Raw genomic sequence first — 16,931 nt, 5'->3', positions numbered from 1 at the left:
TTCAATAGGACAATGGACATTTCATGTTTACCTTTGCCTTTAGCTAGAAGTCTAACAATTACATCTGAATTTAATCTACATTGTCAGGCTCCAGGGATATGCTTTCCTCATCTGAAAACATTTCTTTGTGCTTCTAGACTTTCTTTATAGAACTCCACCTCTCACTTTAGAGACTTCTTTGTTCCTTTTTTTTCCTGAAGTTTCAAACTCTACTACTGATTCATAAAAATCAAGGGCTCAGTCCCTCCTGGTTTGGAATTTAATTGGTTAACCAAAGTAACTAACATTGGATTGGATCAAAATATTATCATGAGATATTTTTGGCAAAACTGTCCACTCCTAAATGATATATTCAGCCATGCATATCTAATAGAATATCAGCTAACCTTTCAGCGATGTCCAATATCTTTGCTAAATGAAAAAGTAGCTAAGAAAGTGTTTACATGTCTATTAAATATTTCAGTCCACAAAACATATCATTTTACTGTAAGTATTAACAGTAGTCATATTTTTATTCTCTTCACTTTTAAAAATGGATTAGATGCTGCTTTTGTAACTTAAGTGTCATGAACAATAATTTAGATTGTTTCCTTTTGGCACCAACTAACTTGGCAAGGCAATATTTTTCTCCTGCAATCAGCATCAAGAATTTTCAGACATCTTGTTTCCAGATCTGTGGAATTTATAGACTAGAATTGAAGTTTAATATGATCTATGAACAGCGACAGATAGGCAGGCAGTAACACAGAAACAACTTCCCCCAGAGATAATAAATAACATTTTAATACTTGGATTCTGCTTTTCCTTCTGAAAGAGCTCTTAATCTAGATTCCATCCTTAAAACTAACTTGATGGTTATCGACAATATCTGTCAAAATATATTCTACAAACTGAATTATTGTGCAACTCATGTAGGTTCAGAAGAGTTTAAATAAAAATTACTTATCAACCCACACAAGTAAATCTGTTTCTCTTCAATGGATTTCATTAAAACAAACCTTCCAGCTCAGACCTTACAGACTTATCATCAACCTGAGTTACAAATCTTCTCAAAAATCACTAACTTAATTAAAATGCTTAAAATAAAACAAGCATTAAAAAAGGAGAGATTACATTCCACAGTCTATTTCTCTTGCTTTCATTGCCACAATTTTTTATTAAGTGAACTCTTCACCACTGAAATTGCTGCCAATATAGAATCCCTACAGAATGGAAGCAGGCCATTTGATCCATCAAGTCCACACTGATCCTCCAAAAAAAAATACCACCTAGACCCCCATCCCATCCTTGTAGCCCCACATATCTCATGGCTAATTCCCAAGCAGACACAGTGAGAATGTGCAAACTCTACACAGACAGTCACCTAAGGGTGGAATTGAACGTGGGTTCCTGGTGCTGTGAGGCAGCAGTACTAACCACTGTGCCATTCTAATATCCAGCAACTTGAAATTGCCTCCCTTTACCAATAGAGAGAAAGTGAGGGCTGCAGATGCTGGAGATCAGAGCTGAAAATGTGTTGCTGGAAAAGCGCAGCAGGTCAGGCAGTATCCAAGGAACAGGAGAATCGACATTTCGGGCATAAGCCCTTCTTCAGGAATTCCTGAAGAAGGACTTATGCCCGAAACGTCGATTCTCCTGTTCCTTGGATGCTGCCTGACCTGCTGCGCTTTTCTAGCAACACATTTTCAGCTCCCTTTACCAATACTAGTACAACTTTGCATGAGGGAGGATAGGAGATTTAGGGGTAGATGAGGCTTGGCTGAGGGAAAATGGGGAGAAATATTGTTGAGCTATGAATTGTAAGCTACAGGGCCTTGGAGGGAGAATCAAAGATCAAATTAGAGTAGGTGCATGCGTTAAGATGTGGTATCAAACAGGAAAAGCAGCTTCTTCAAATTCTGCTTCTGCCTGTAGACTCAATATGCTAGTCTGCTAGTATGATTCAATATGAACAATTTGGACAGTACTGTTCTATTTGAACAATATATATGAAATAATTCAATGTATTAAGTACTTTTCAAAACATTGGCACACTTTACACCACCTCTTCTTCGCAAATGACTGACAACATGTTTCAATGATTTATGTCCAAAGTGGCAACAATAAACTAAATCATTACCTGAACATTGAGCATTTTATCTTTTGTATAATTTAACAATGCGGTCTGTTATATTGAATAAGATAAAAATCACCAAAGGCAAGTGGGAATGGACAACAAATGCTGGCCGACTAACTGATGCCCACATTCCCATCAAAGAAAAATAGTCACTTAGTGAGCTAAGTTCACAAATACAGCGGAAAGTTTCTCCCATGAGTTTTGGATGTTGTCAGGTGTGATCTCACTTGACCTGCTCTTCATCTGGGATGTTGCTGTCAGAATTGAATTCAATGCTTATGAGTAGAGTTTTCATTGCTTTGAGAAATGCCACTTTGTGTGATGATTTTGTGGACCTACTTGCCAAGGACTGCACTGGTTCAAGAAGGCAGCTCACTACCAACGTCTCAAGGTCAAATTGGGATGGCAGTCAATGCTCAGCCCAACCAGTGACACCTACATACCCTGAAGTAAGTATTTATAAAGTATCGTGCTTGGCCATGATAATTGATCTTTTTAGGTCATAGGAGATTGTTTGGTTTCCAACATTATCATCACATCTCACAAGTGCTTTACCTTCTGGTTTTAAGGTGTTGTGCTAAAATGCATGTTTCATTATGTATTTGTTTTTGATCCTTCAGTTCATGTACAGTTGGCCAGTAGCTCTGAAAGGAATCTCAGTAAGATGTGTATGCATAGGATGTGCAAATCTGAGTGCAGCTGGAGGCTTTCCAGTAGTCAAGTGAGCAGTCACTCTGTATTTGAAAAGAAGGCAATACAATGCCATTTCTGTGACTGGTCCTTATGTCACTTATCACTGACCATAACGGACCTCAAAAGAAAATTATCTTGACCATGGCACAGGTTTAGGTTCAAAGACAAGAAGCAGATTGCAGAATATTAACAACTGAATTGTGTGTTACTGTCTGTCAAAGCCATGATTGTAAAGTGCGCTAAACAGAAACCTAAAGTTTCAATGATCTTTATAAATAGAAGCATGTAGTATGAAAGTGAAGTTTTACAATAGATCGACTTTACCATGGCTATGGTTTCAATTTCTGGGTACTAAAAGAATGTGAAGGCTTTGTACAGATTTACTAGAACAGTTCCAGGGTTGGGGATTAGAGAGTAACTGGGGCTCTTCTCCTTAGTGCCATGAAGGGATTTGATGGAGGTCTACAAAATTGTGAAGGGTTAGATAGAAACTACTTCCAATAGCTGAAAGATTGACAACTGGACAGCCCAGATTTAACTCCATCTGGGTTACTTAGCAAAGGAGCCAAAGCAACATGAACATAAATCTTTAGTCAAAGAGTACGATTTGGATATTGTGAGGGAAACCGACTTAAACTAGTGTTCAAAAGGAAATTAGAGAAATGCTTAGAGAACAAAAAATGAAGGAAAATACGCTGGGTAATTGGGCAGGTATGGTGGTAAGACTGAGTTCATGTTTATTCAAAAGAAATGGTATAGACTCAACAAGCTGAATGGCTTCCTTCTGTTCAGCACCATAGGACCCAAAGCACATTAAAAAGGCGGTCAAAGGAAGCTGTTAATGAGTAGAGGGAAGGGAAAATACAGGACCTAGAAACAGGAGAATCTCTGAGATTACTCTCCCTGGCCCTGAAGTTTGTGATGTGATTGAAATCACTTTGCGCTATTTGTGAGTAATCTTGCTCTATGGGTATTAGTGATCAACTTTTTTTTGTATGAGAACATTACCTAAGCCATCCAAATTTGCATTTAAAATTCATTGGGTGGTTTCTCAGGATCTAATCAGGCATTTGCACAACTAACAACCATTCTCTAATCTGCTGAACAACCTGTTCATGTTATACATTTTACTTTCATTTTGCAGTCTCCTTTTTTCAGATCACATGGTGGCCATAGATAGTGTAGAAATGTCAGGAATAAAGTACTTACATTATGCAAGGAGTCCGAGTAAATTCTATTTGTAGGATCTGCAGCATTTGCAATGGCTTCAACAACTCATGCATCAGGTGATATTGCTTCACCACTGAATACATGACTGAAGAATTTGATTCTGCTATCAACTCAATGAACAAGCCTGGACCAATGATTTGGGGAGATACAAAGAGCAGCATTAGGTGTACCTAGTAAAGAGATGCCAAACTTGTGGAGCCACAGGACAAACTACAAGCATACTTGTCAGCATGCAATAGACAGTGCTAATCAACTCCACAAATGAGTGTAACAAATCAAACCTCTGCAGCCCTGTCACATCCAATCATTCATGTTGGTGCAAAATTAACTAATGAGGGGGTGTGCAAACATCCATGAACATCGTCAATGATGGCAAAGTTCAGCATGACAAAATGAAAAGTTTGAAGTATTTCCAACCATTCTCAGACAGAAGTGCTGAATGGATGATTGATCTAGGCTCTTCTTAAAGAATCACAACAGATCACATCACCCTCATGCTGCTTAAATGCAAATAAGCTCCCTGAATCTTGTATTAGGATGGAGGTTGTTGGCAAAAAAAGGGGTGACATGGTGGATCAGTGGTTAGCACTGTAGCCTCACAATGCCAGGGACACAGGTTTGATTCCTGTGTGGAGTTTGTACATTCTCTCCGTGTCCACATGGGTTTCCTCTGAGTACTCTGGTTTCCTCCTGCAGCCCAAAGTTATGCAGGTTAGGAGGACTGGCCATGCTAAGTTGTCCATTGTATCCAAGGATGTGTAGGCTAGATGGGTTAGCTATGGGAAATGCAGGGTTGCAGGGATAAGGTAGGGTGTGGGTGGGATGTTCTGTCAGAGGGTTGGTGTGGACTTGATGGGTCGAATGGCCTGCTTCCACACTGTAGGAATTCAATAAACAGATGGGGTTTCATTAGCAAACCTGATCGACTCCATGAGATAACAAGAGAAAACTAAGTGTCTCACTGAATATAATAATGCCTATGGGCCTCAGTAACAGTCAGTCGTAGAACTGAATACTGAAGGAAGAAATTGCTGTGGCCCCGTTTTAGTCACAGGAGTGGTCCCAGGTGACAGGTCAATGTTGTTCCTTCATTTAAGGAAGGCATCAGAGATTATCCAGGAAACTACAGGCTGTTGAGCCTTATGTCAGTGGTAGGAAATTATTGGAAAAGATTCTTAAGGTTTGGACATACTCACACATGGAAAAAATATGGATGCATTAGCAATAGTCAGGATGGCTATGTGGGGAAGGTCAGGTCTCCTAAACTTGATTTGAGTTTTTTTGAATAAGTGATAAAGATGGTTGATGAGGACAGGGCAGTAGATATTGTCTTTAGCAAGGTCTTTGACAAGGTCCCTCATGGCAGACTGATACAAAAGGTGAAGTCACATGGGATTTGCAGTGAGATGCTAAGGTGAAGACAGAACTGGTTTGGTCATAGAAGACATAATGGTGGAAGGGTGTTTTACAGACTGAAGATCTGTGCTCAGTGTTGTTCCACAGGGATCAATGCTGAGACCCCTGTTGTTTACAATAAGGATTCAATTACCCATCCCAGCTGGAAATGCATCGACGAAGTCATTTCATAAATGGGGATAAGCCATTTATGTTTTACGTGTGTGGGAAGGGATTCACTGAGACAACCAAACTTGTGTCACATGAGTGAATTCACACTGAGAAGAGACCATTCACCTGTTCAGAGTGTAGGAAGGGATTTACACAGGTATTCTGCCTCATATTACACCAGTGGATTCACACTGAGGACAGGCCCTTCAGCTGCACTCACTGTGCAAAGAGGTTCATGTCTTTATCTGATCTGAATATACATAGTGACTTCACATTGGGGAGAAGTCATTCAACTGTTTTGTCTGTGGGAAGAGATTCACTCATTCAACTGGCTTTTGATCATGCCAGTAAATTCACACTGTGCAGAAACCATTCAGCTGCACCTCCTGTGGAAAGAAGTTCAGGCATTCATCTGCCCTTATTGAACACCAGTGAGTTCACTTTGGGGAAACGCCATTCACCTGCTGTGTGTGTGGGCAGGAGTCCACTCAGTCATCCAATTTGCTGAGACACCGGCAATTTCACACCAGAGCGAAGCCATCCAGCTGCACTCCCTGTGGGAAAGGTTTCTGGCAGACATCCACACTCATTGCACACGCATGGAATCACTCGGGGGAGAAACCATTCACTTGTTCTGTGTGTGGGAGGGGAAGCACTCGGTCCTAGTGAACCTCAATAAGCTGTATGCTGCAGGGGTTCAGGTCAGAAACTCACCGTCGTCTTGTTCAGCGTAACTAATGATGGTCCAGCCAACAACTTCCATATCCTCTGAAAGAACTGGATTCTGCTGTTGTTGCTGACATCTACGATTGATAGTCTGACAATATTATATTTGTTTCTACTGACGGTAACACACCTATAACTGGCTGGAATTTGGTATTCTGGATATTTCTTTTCCACCAGTCAAACTACTAGAATTATGGTCGCTGGCCCCAAAGTGCTCCCCCACTGACACCTCAGTGACCTTCACTGCCTTATTTCCCAAGAGTAGGTCAAGTTTTGCATTTTCTCTAATAGGTACATTCACATGCTGAATCAGAAAATGTTCTTGTACACACTTAATAAATTCTTCTCTATCCAAACCCTTAACACTATGGCAGATCCAGTTTATGTCTGGAAAGTTATAATCTCCTAGCATAACTACCCTATTATTCTTACAAATAACTGAGATCTCCTTACAAATTTGTTTCTCAATTTCTTGCTGACTATTCCAGGGTCTATAGTACAATTCCAATAAGGTGATCATCCCTTTTTTATTTCTCAGTTCCACCTGAATAACTTCCCTGGATGTATTCCCAGGAATATCCCCCTAAGTACAGCCCTGGACAGCAAAGAAAGTTAGCTCAGAATGCACTGGGATCTTGATCAGATGAGCTAATGGGCTGAGGAGTGGTAGATGGAGTTTAATTTAGATAAATGTGAGATGCCACATTTTGGAAACGCAAATCATGAGACCATAAGTCCAGAAGACACATGAGTATAAATTAGGCCATTCAGCCCGTCGAGTCTGCCTTTGCCATTCAATCATGGCTTATATTTTTCTCAACCCCATTCTCCCACTTTCTCCACATAACCCTTGATCTCCATGATACCTAAGAAACCATCTGTCTCAGTCTTAAATATACTCAATGACCTGGCCTCCACAGCCTTCTGAGGCATTGAATTCCATAGATTCACACTCTCTGGCTGAAGAAACGTCTCCTTACCTCCATTCTAAAAGGTCTTTCCTTTACTCTAAGGCCTCTGGTCCAAGTCTGTCCTACCAATGGAAACATCCTCCCAACATCTACTCTGTCCAGGCCATTCAACATTCTGAATGTTTCAATTAGAACCTTCCCCTCATCCTTCTAAATTCCACCATGTATAAACCCAGAGTCCTCCACTGTTCCTCATATGTTAAGCTTTTCATTCCTGGGATCATTCTCGTGAACCTCCTCTGAACCCGCTGCAAGGCTAGTGCCTCTTTCCCGAGATAGTGGGCACAATCCTCCAAATGTGGTCTGACCAGAGCCTTATAGAGCTTTTATATCCCTGCTTTTATATTCAAGTCCTCTCAAAATAAATGTATTTCCCTACTTAACTACTGACTCAACCTATAAGTTTACCTTGATAGAATCCTGGACTAGAACTCCCAAGTTTTTTTGCACTTTAGACTTCTAAAGTTTCTCTCCATTTAGAAAATAGTCCATGCCTCTATTCTTTCTACCAAAATGCATGACCTCACACTTTCCCACACTGTACTCCATCTGTCCAAATCCTTCTGTAGCCTCCCCACCTCTGACTCACCACCAAGGCTATGTAATATATCAAGGAAAATGCCATCAAGTCACACTTGTTCATAAATGATCTCCTAATTGAGGCTCAGGTTTTGTTCAAACAAAGCTACTTAACCACAACTTAATTTAAAACAGGGACCAAAACCCTGAATTTCAGGAATGAGATATGTAACTCAACATTTCACCAAGTGGGCATTAAGGAACACTAGCAAAACTGGAGTCATTAGGAATCATAGAGGAAAACTTTCCCCTGCTAGAAGCATAACTGGCACAATCATATTACAGTTGCTGGGGCACAATCATCTCAGTCCCAGGGCATAACTGGAGGGGCTCATCAAGATATTGTCCTGATCTCCACTAACTTCAGCTGCTTTAACAATGACCTTTCCTCCATCACAAGGTAAGAAGTAAGGATATTCACTGGTGACTGCACAGTGTTCAGTCCCATTTATAAATCCCCTTTTAATGAAAGCAATCCATGCAAAAAGACCAAGGTGATATTCATGCATGACCTGATACATACTAAGTGGAATTGAAAGAAAAGATTTCAACATCTATCTCCACAAAAGAGAATTTTACTATCCCTCGTTGACGTTGAATGACATTATTATCACTGAAACACCTACTATTAGCATGTTGCGTGCTATCAGTGATCAGAAACTTAACTGGGCCTGCCATGTAAATGCTACAGAGCAGACCAAAGATTGGCAATTCTATGACAAGTAGTCACTGCCTGACTCCTCAAAGCCTATCCATGGTCTGCAGGTCAGGAGTGAAATGGAATGCTTTCCATTTATCTGACTGAGCACTTAGGGAAAATCAAATCTCTTGATCGGCATCCTGTCAACCATCAGTGCGGTGATAGCAGTGTGTATCATGTGTAACTTGCACTGCACCAATTTGACAAGAGTGCTTCAACAGCACCATTCAAACCTATCACCTCTACCAGCTAGAAAAACAAGGGAAGCAGGTGAACGGGAACATTACCTCAAATATTCGATCAATCGCACAAAGAAAAAATGATTTTGAACTTAAGTAAAGACAGAATACTGGGGATGCTGGGGAACTAAATTAAAACAGATAGTGATAAAGAAACTCAACAGTTCTGACAGGATCTGAGGAGAAAGATATGAGAGTTAATGTTTCAAGTCTGAAGAAGTTATAATAGACTTGAAACATCACTATTTCTCTTCCCACAGATACCTCCAGAATTGCTGAGTATCTTCATCATTTACTGCTTTTATATCTGTTTCTTTGCTGTCATTGGATAAAATCCCAGAACACCTTCCCTAACAGCACTGTTGATGCACTTAAATCAGATGAATTACAGCAGTTCCAGACCATAACTGTCTCAGTGGTAATTAGGGATGGGCAATAAATGCTGACCTTACCTCAGATCCTATAAATTAATAAAACGAAAAATGGCAATCCTCCCTGCTGCTCTATTGCAGCCAGACTGTCAGCTCGCAGGCTGGTGACTGATCAGCAAAGGGTATAGCCTCATCATTCCTGTCAGGAACGTAGGCACACTAAACAGTTGGAATGCCTAAGTAATATATCCAGGAACAAGTGAGGACTGCAGATGCTGGAGATTAGAGTCAAACAGTGTGGTGCTGGAAAAGCACAGCAGGTCAGATGCTCCTTGGATGTTGCCGTTCCTGCTGTGCTTTTCAGGCACCACACATTTCATCTAAGTAATATATCCACTTAAACAAATACAGAAAGTGCTGGAGATAATCAACTAGTCTGGCAGCCTCCGTGGAGAGAGAAACAGAGTTAATGTTTCAAGACTGTTACAACTTGTCTTTGGTATGGAATACCTCCACTATCTGAAACATTAAGGAGTACATTCTGATTGGTTATCCAGATTAATGGTGCTGTGGTACATCTGCATGACTTTATCATAATGAGGAATTTGCATTTATTCCCATTGGTATGTTGAAGAAACCTCTACATGGCTGGATGAATCAGGAATAATCATGAGTAACAACACCAGGTGCAACTCTAGCTTGACAAGGAAATGAAAATCACAATACGATGAAACCGTTTCAGGTTTTCCTGCCAGATTATACCAGCCTGAGACAGCCAAATTCAGTAATTACTGATCTTCTAAAAGGAAACTGAATAGGGAGAGCCTTCCCCCTCATTTAATCTTATTTATTCCAGTTAGAGAGGTAGGTACTGACAGGAAGTCCAAGCTGGTGAGGGAGAGGCCCAGTTCAAAGGTCTCCACCTCAGTCCCACCACTCTCCACTTCCTCCCACCCCCCAAACACACACACACACACACACAGACCCTCCTCAGACCAATAAATAACTCAATTATATCATACCTGAAGTCCCAGATCTCTGGTCCAGTAGATTCATTGTCCAAATTTTTAGCTTGGCCAATTCACCTAATCTGCACATCTTTGGACTGTGGGAAGAAACCAGAGCACCCATAGGATACCTGTGCATACATAGGGAGAACATGCAAACTCCCCACAGACAGTTGCCTGAGGCTGGAATCGAACCCAGGTCCCTGGCACTGTGAGGAAGCAGTGCTAACTGCTGAGCCACCATGCCACCCCGTATCGCCACCTTCTCTTGACATTAAATGCATTGTCAGCAGTGAAACCCCACTATCAACATCCTGAGGAATACAATTGACAAGAAACTGAACTGGATCAGCAAAATAAATAATAAATACAAGAGCAAATTAGAAGTTGTGAATTCTGTGTTGAGTAGCTCACCTCCTAAGTTCCTAGAACCTGTCTACAGTCTACATGGCACATTGGGAGTAAAATAGAATATTCTCCATTTGCCATATGAATGTACTCCATAAGGTTCAAGAAACTTAACACAACCAGGGTAAAGCAACCTGCTTGATTGGCACCAAATCCAAAAACATTCACTCCCTCCACCACTGATGCTCAGTAGTAGCAGTATATACCAATTATAATCTGTACTACAGAAATTCACCAAGGACCTTTGGATATCACCTTCCAAACACACAGAGATGGATGAAGGCAGGAGATGCCTTGGAATACCACTATAGTTTTCCATCCAAGCCACACGTCATTCTGACTCGGAAATATATTCCCATTCTTCATCTCTCTGTGGGTTACATGACCTGTGGCAGTTGAAGAAGAGCCCTTACCTTTTCCTCCTCAGGGACTGTTAAGGATGGGAAGCAAATGCTGGCCTGACCAGGATCATCCACACTCTGTGTTACACATTGAAGATGTGGAAGGTTTAACTAATGGAGGAGGGGCTAGAAGGTTGGGTGAGCAAGTTGCGGATGATATGAAAGTCGGTGGAGTTGTTGAGGTGAGGAAGGCATATGGCGTACTGGCTTTTATTGGTCGAGGGATTGAGTTCCGGAGTCCTGAGGTCATGATGCAGTTGTATAAGACTCTGGTGCGGCCTCATCTGGAGTATTGTGTGCAGTTTTGGTCGCCATACTATAGGAAGGATGTGGTGGCACTGGAACGGGTGCAGAGGAGGTTTACCAGGATGTTGCCTGGTATGGTAGGAAGATCGTATAAGGAAAGGCTGAGGCACTTGGGGCTGTTTTCATTGGAGAAAAGAAGGTTTAGTGGTGACTTGATAGATGTGTACAAGATGATTAGGGGTTTAGATAGGGTTGACCATGAGAACCTTTTTCAACGTATGGAGTCAGCTATTACGAGGGGTCATTGCTTTAAATTAAGGGGTGATAGGTACAGGACAGATGTTAGGGGTAGATTCTTTACTCAGCGAGTCGTGAGTTCATGGAATGCCCTGCCAGTAGCAGTGGTGGACTCTCCCTGTTTATGGGCATTTAAATGGGCATTGGATAGGCATATGGAGGATAGTGGGCTAGTGTAGGTTAGGTGGTCTTGGATCGGCACAAAATCGAGGGCCAAAGGGCCTGTACTGCGCTGTATTCTTCTATGTTCTATGTTCTATGTTCTAAATAGATGCTGGTGTTGCAAAAGAATATTACGGCCCATAAGTTTCTGCAGAATGTCCTCACTCCTAATATAAAACCAGAACAAGTGCCTGAGGCAGATTAATTCGACTCTGGTCTGGCTAGATTTCCAAAAGCCTTGATTTGGTTAAGCCTTTATTTCAGAAGGATTGTGGTTGCGAGGGGAGGGAAATTGCTCAGAGTTTTCTCATTCCTGACCTGAGATCTTTAAAATGATCCTTTACATTGTGTTAGACAGATCAGCCTGTCAGTTCGTGCAAATGAAGATAGGCTTGGCATGTGTTAAAAAAAAATCATTTTATAAAAGCAGTCTCTTGCTAAAAGAAGAAAATAACAGGACATTTTCAGAAACTAAATTTCTGTAGCTCAAGCTATAACTAATCACAATACAATCAACAATATTCCAAACTATAATTAGTCACCACGGGATCTTATTTTGCAAAGGAGTAATGGAATTTATATCACAGTAGAGAACACTAATCCGGAGAGATTGTTGAATCCAAACCAGCGTAGTTATTGAGAGCAATTTTAACCTCAAAACATCAGTCAGCTTGAGTCATTTGGGAGGTCAAAGTATTGAAAAATTGTATCCTGACCCAAACCAACCTGCAGTTCCAGTTATACCAACAACAGAAGGTGGGGGAGTTAGGACGTGTGCAGGGGGAAATTAACCTGCTCGAAGGTTATAACGTGCATTGTTACTAAACAAGTTAAAGGGAACAGCAGTCAGACAGGTCTCTTGTGTGGGAAGCCTCAGGGGTTAATGTCAGACGGTGGCAGCCCTGTCACTGACCTACTAGATCCAGATATCCTCCTGGGTAACCCCCCAATGATTACACACCACTCCCACTCCTGACTTTCCAAAGTTCCTCCTAACCTACCCCGTTATAGTTTCTGACCATTCCTGAAGCCACCTAAAGACGCCAGGTTTCCTGGCAGCCCTGACCAGCCACCGTGACTCAGACCCCAATCTCAAATTGTCCAACAAGCCAGCCCACAGATCACCACTCCCTCCTTAACTAGGCTCCCACTCAGCCCTCACCTTACTGGGCCAATTCAACACCTTCACTACAGCCAACTTCTGTCACACCCCAGCTGTCCTCACAGACCTCCAATTATCCACTCCTAAATCTCTGAAGCCCCCAATCCTGACCTCACCACCGCCATGACTAATAACCATAATTTCTAGTGATACATCCCCTCCTCAGGACCACCCACCCCCATCCCTTCTTTCTCTCTGGGGGTTTCCCTGGATCACTACTCATCTCCGTTAGGACTCGCCAGTTCCTTCCCTTTCCACAAGCCTCCCAAGAGCCTTCACCACCCAACACAAGACAAACCAGATCCCTCCTCATTACAAGTTGTTCCACCCCACATCCACTGCCCCAACCTCACTCCTTCCACCATCTGAGAGCAGGATTTGTTATGTCCTCCATTGAACTTGTTAATCAGCCTATGGATGGGGTTTCGGTCAATGCCAGTTTACTGGGAGTGAGGTGTATGTGTGTGTGCGTGCGAGCTGGGGATAGGGAAGACTCAATTCCAGCTTCTTTGGCCCCTCTCTTCTAGAGGCTCTTAGTTAAAATCCAGCCTAATGACCCCTATGTTACCTAAACTTACTTAATGTGTTAGGCCTATGAGGGACTTCGAGGGTCCAAAAAGCACAGGAATCAGAAGATGTCTTGTCTGAGCATCAGCGCTATCAGACTCATCTCAGTTTAAGGTGCTGTCTGATTCACAGTTGAAGACCCAGGGGATTAGAGGATGCTGGGCTGGGACTGGGGCACGGATGGCGGCAGAAATGGAAGCTCTGGGTGTCCCTCGTACGAGGCGATCGCCGCGTCCCATATTCCGAGCCTGGGGCATCTTTGAAGCGTCTCACACGGCTCACACTGTCACACCGCTGTCTGTGTGAGCTCTGGGGAAAAGGAGGAGCCACAATTTGCCGCCTCTCAGAGTGCTGCAGCCCTTTAATGTGCTGCACCGAGCGCTGTCCCTGAACTAACAACGGCTGCTTGTACATTTATTTGTTTTCATATCGATTTTACTAAATTATTCCTCGCTGTCCTTATTAAAATAAAAAAAAGGCAAAAAGATCTCGTCCAAAATCTTTGTACATAGCGTGAGCCCCAAAGTCTAGGAGGATATTACAAAATATTACATTGGAGTAATATCTTAAAAAGTCTGAACAGACAGCTCATTCCAATTCATTTGAATCAGAAAGAAAGCAGCAAACCCCCATTTTATCATCCGCTTCTTCCATCGATATCAGCTATTAAGACTAATTCATGAAGACCTTTTGTGGTCGAAATTTGGTGTGTGAATTGTTTTTGCTAAAAAGGGTTAAGAGAAAGACCAGTTATCAGATGATGTACTTTGCAGCGGCTGCTTGTGTCCCTACTGCTCCAAACACGTTGTTCAGTGCAACATGTAAATACTGGATAAACACTGGCTCATGTTGCAATGACAAAACTGATACTTTTATCTATTCTTTTCGGAGTTTCGAGGTTTTGGTGCACCTCACCAGCTCTGGCTCGCATTTTCGTGCACGTCCAATGTATATGCTTTCCAAACCGTCAAGCCTTCATATTGGAAATAATGTTTGAATTTCTGCTTATGACCAGTGTACATGTTCTTGTCCAGTGACTTGGCAGGGTTCAAAGTCTAAACAGTTCTTTACTAAAAGCTCTGGACAACTTCCTAGGCTGTGTTCGCCCAGGGCAGGGTCTATTTGCAGATAAACATTTAAACTCACCAGAAATGGAGCGGGCCAGCTTGTTACATGTGCTGACAATTGCTTCAAGGTCTGTCAGAAATAAACGCTGAAATTATCTGGAGAATAAGAAAACATCGGTCCAGCTGTCGCCTGTTCGATTGCAGAGAAGTCACAGCCTGACTCGTTTTAGTTTACAGCTTGCTCCAGCGATTAAAATTGCAACATTCTTTCAAGATTTTATATTGCAACCAAATACTTTGTTTTATTGACTAGACCTCTTAAAATCACTTACCACCACCTTCGTGCCGCTCCTTAACAGTTGGGTACAAATGCAGTCGAGCCCAGCTCTCAGAAGATCATTTCACGAGATTGTGTTTGGCTTCAGAGTGAAGGTCATTTCTAATGCTTCTTTAAACATTCCTAAATCTACCCGCTACCTTCACCGCACCAAGGTAGAGAACTCCTGAAGACAGAAGCGGATCGTCATACACGTATTGTCAGACTGACCGTTTGTATTACTGCCGATAGCTGCAACCCATGTTATGTTTTTTTCCCCTGCCCTTCCATTCTCCACACCCTTCCCCACCCTCCCCCTGCATCAAACCAGAAACATTTCCTCTACCATTTTTGGCAGATATGTTGGTTGCATAGTTTAAGAATAACATAATAATGGGCCGGATTATTTTATCAAAGGGTAACATGTAATGTCAGAAGAAATTAGAATTGCCTGAAATAGTTCGAGCAATGCCATGACATTGGGAGTGACTATCGACAATTTTAAGTTCACTTCCAATGTTAACGATAAACGAGGAATTGCATTGTTGCGTTTACAGTCTGTTCATTATTCCTTTTCAAAATGTCTAAACTAATCCATGTGTGAAAATGCAATAGCTTAATCAAACTTACCATAGAGTGAATTCTGCTACCAGCTCCCAGACACATGCACTCTCCTGACCAGCAAAGACAGGAATGCAAATATAACAGAGCGATTAACACAGCGAGATAGAATACTCTGTCTGCAGCACTTGTCTATCAGACACTTGTCTACGAAAGACATGAGATCACAACTATATTATCGTCATTCATATGTTTTAAGACACTCAAGTTAAATCCAGTTCTGCAGCACAATTGAATGTAAACCTTTCGGGGCACTGTATCTTTAGCTCTAAGAATAAAGACAAGTCTTAATAGATTTTATCATTGAGTAAACTGTATATATAACCAGGCAGATCTATAGCTGCTCCCACGGGAAAGATTTAGAAACAGTGTCTTAGAAATTCATTAGCACTGTGCCCATTTTAGAGCCAGATTATCAGGCAATTTATGTAGCAATATGGACATTTCTGCACTGGAAGATTGCCACACGGGATTGGACTCTCCCCTCGGCATCCAGGGCATACACACAATCAGGAGTACGTGTATTGTCGGATTCTCATCTGCATTTAGAATCATAATAGTTTTATGCTTTTCATACATTTCTCCCTTTAGAGAAGAGTGGGGAGTTCTGGAAGAAAATGCAGTTGATGAATAATCTGATAGCCCATGCCTTCAATAGTCCTTCAATTGCCATCTACAAGTCACAGAACGGCGCCTGAAACCAAAGCCTTTTAACTGAGGCAAAAGCTAGGACCATCCTATAAAACATTTACAGCATGGAAAGAGGCCATTCAACCTATCACATATGGGCAAGCTTTCTGCAAAAGCCACTCACGTAATTCTACAAATATTTTCTCTTCAGGTGATTATTTAATTCTCTTTTGAAACCCACAATGCACTGCACTCTCAGGCAGTCTCATACAGGTCCTATCACTTGCTGTGTAAAAATGTTTTTCTCCCAGTACTTCTGGTTTACTTACCATTCATCTCAAGTCAGTGTTGATTGATTCTTGACCTTTCCACAATGGGAACAGTTTCTCTCTATCTATTCTATCCAGACCTCATGGATTTGGACACCTCTATCAATATCTTTCAATATGCAAGTGAAATTCCTCACTCCAGGAACCTTTCTGGTTAATCTTTCTTACACCCTCCCTAAAGGTGAACTATAGGACACAGTACTCCAATTGAGAACAAAACAATCTTTTTTATAAAGGTTCATCAGAGTTTCTTTGCTTCTGTACTTTATGTGTCTAATTTTAAGACTCAAGATCCATATGCCTTTTATCATGCACAGGGTTTGTGAGCTGTACAACAAATCACTATCCATTCTCACCACCTGTCTGGAAGTAGATTGTGGTTTCATTTCTTTCCCCTTTTGACTTAAACAGTGAGTGGCGTATTTACCTGACTCTGGCTTTGCAAGAGCCACAACAAGATTGAGGTAAAGTTAAAGAGGAACGGAAGTAGTGTGTTATTTTACACATTCTTAGATATATGAAGGTTA

The 16,931-nt window shown here is 41.6% G+C and overlaps 1 protein-coding gene across 4 annotated transcripts in view; it reads right to left on the bottom strand.

The window, feature by feature from the left end:
• Positions 1-15,577, bottom strand: part of LOC122551941 (complement C1q tumor necrosis factor-related protein 7) — a 50,707-nt gene extending 35,130 nt beyond the window's left edge. The window contains exons 1-2 of one of the 4 annotated variants that reach the window (XM_043694514.1): positions 15,455-15,577; positions 14,841-15,011 (exon numbers count right to left, since the gene is read on the bottom strand). The gene's annotated coding sequence lies outside the window, so the exon portion shown is untranslated. Of the gene's footprint in view, positions 1-14,587; positions 14,733-14,840; positions 15,120-15,454 lie in introns of those variants that run through there. The other 3 variants (XM_043694535.1, XM_043694521.1, XM_043694529.1) reach the window with 3 other exon arrangements.
• Between the last annotated feature and the right edge of the window lie 1,354 nt (positions 15,578-16,931).

This window comes from Chiloscyllium plagiosum, chromosome 1 (genome assembly GCF_004010195.1).
Source record: "Chiloscyllium plagiosum isolate BGI_BamShark_2017 chromosome 1, ASM401019v2, whole genome shotgun sequence".
Taxonomy (NCBI): domain Eukaryota; kingdom Metazoa; phylum Chordata; class Chondrichthyes; order Orectolobiformes; family Hemiscylliidae; genus Chiloscyllium; species Chiloscyllium plagiosum.
Note: the sequence above shows the minus strand (reverse complement) of the source record. Positions and strands in the feature narration are given on the sequence as shown.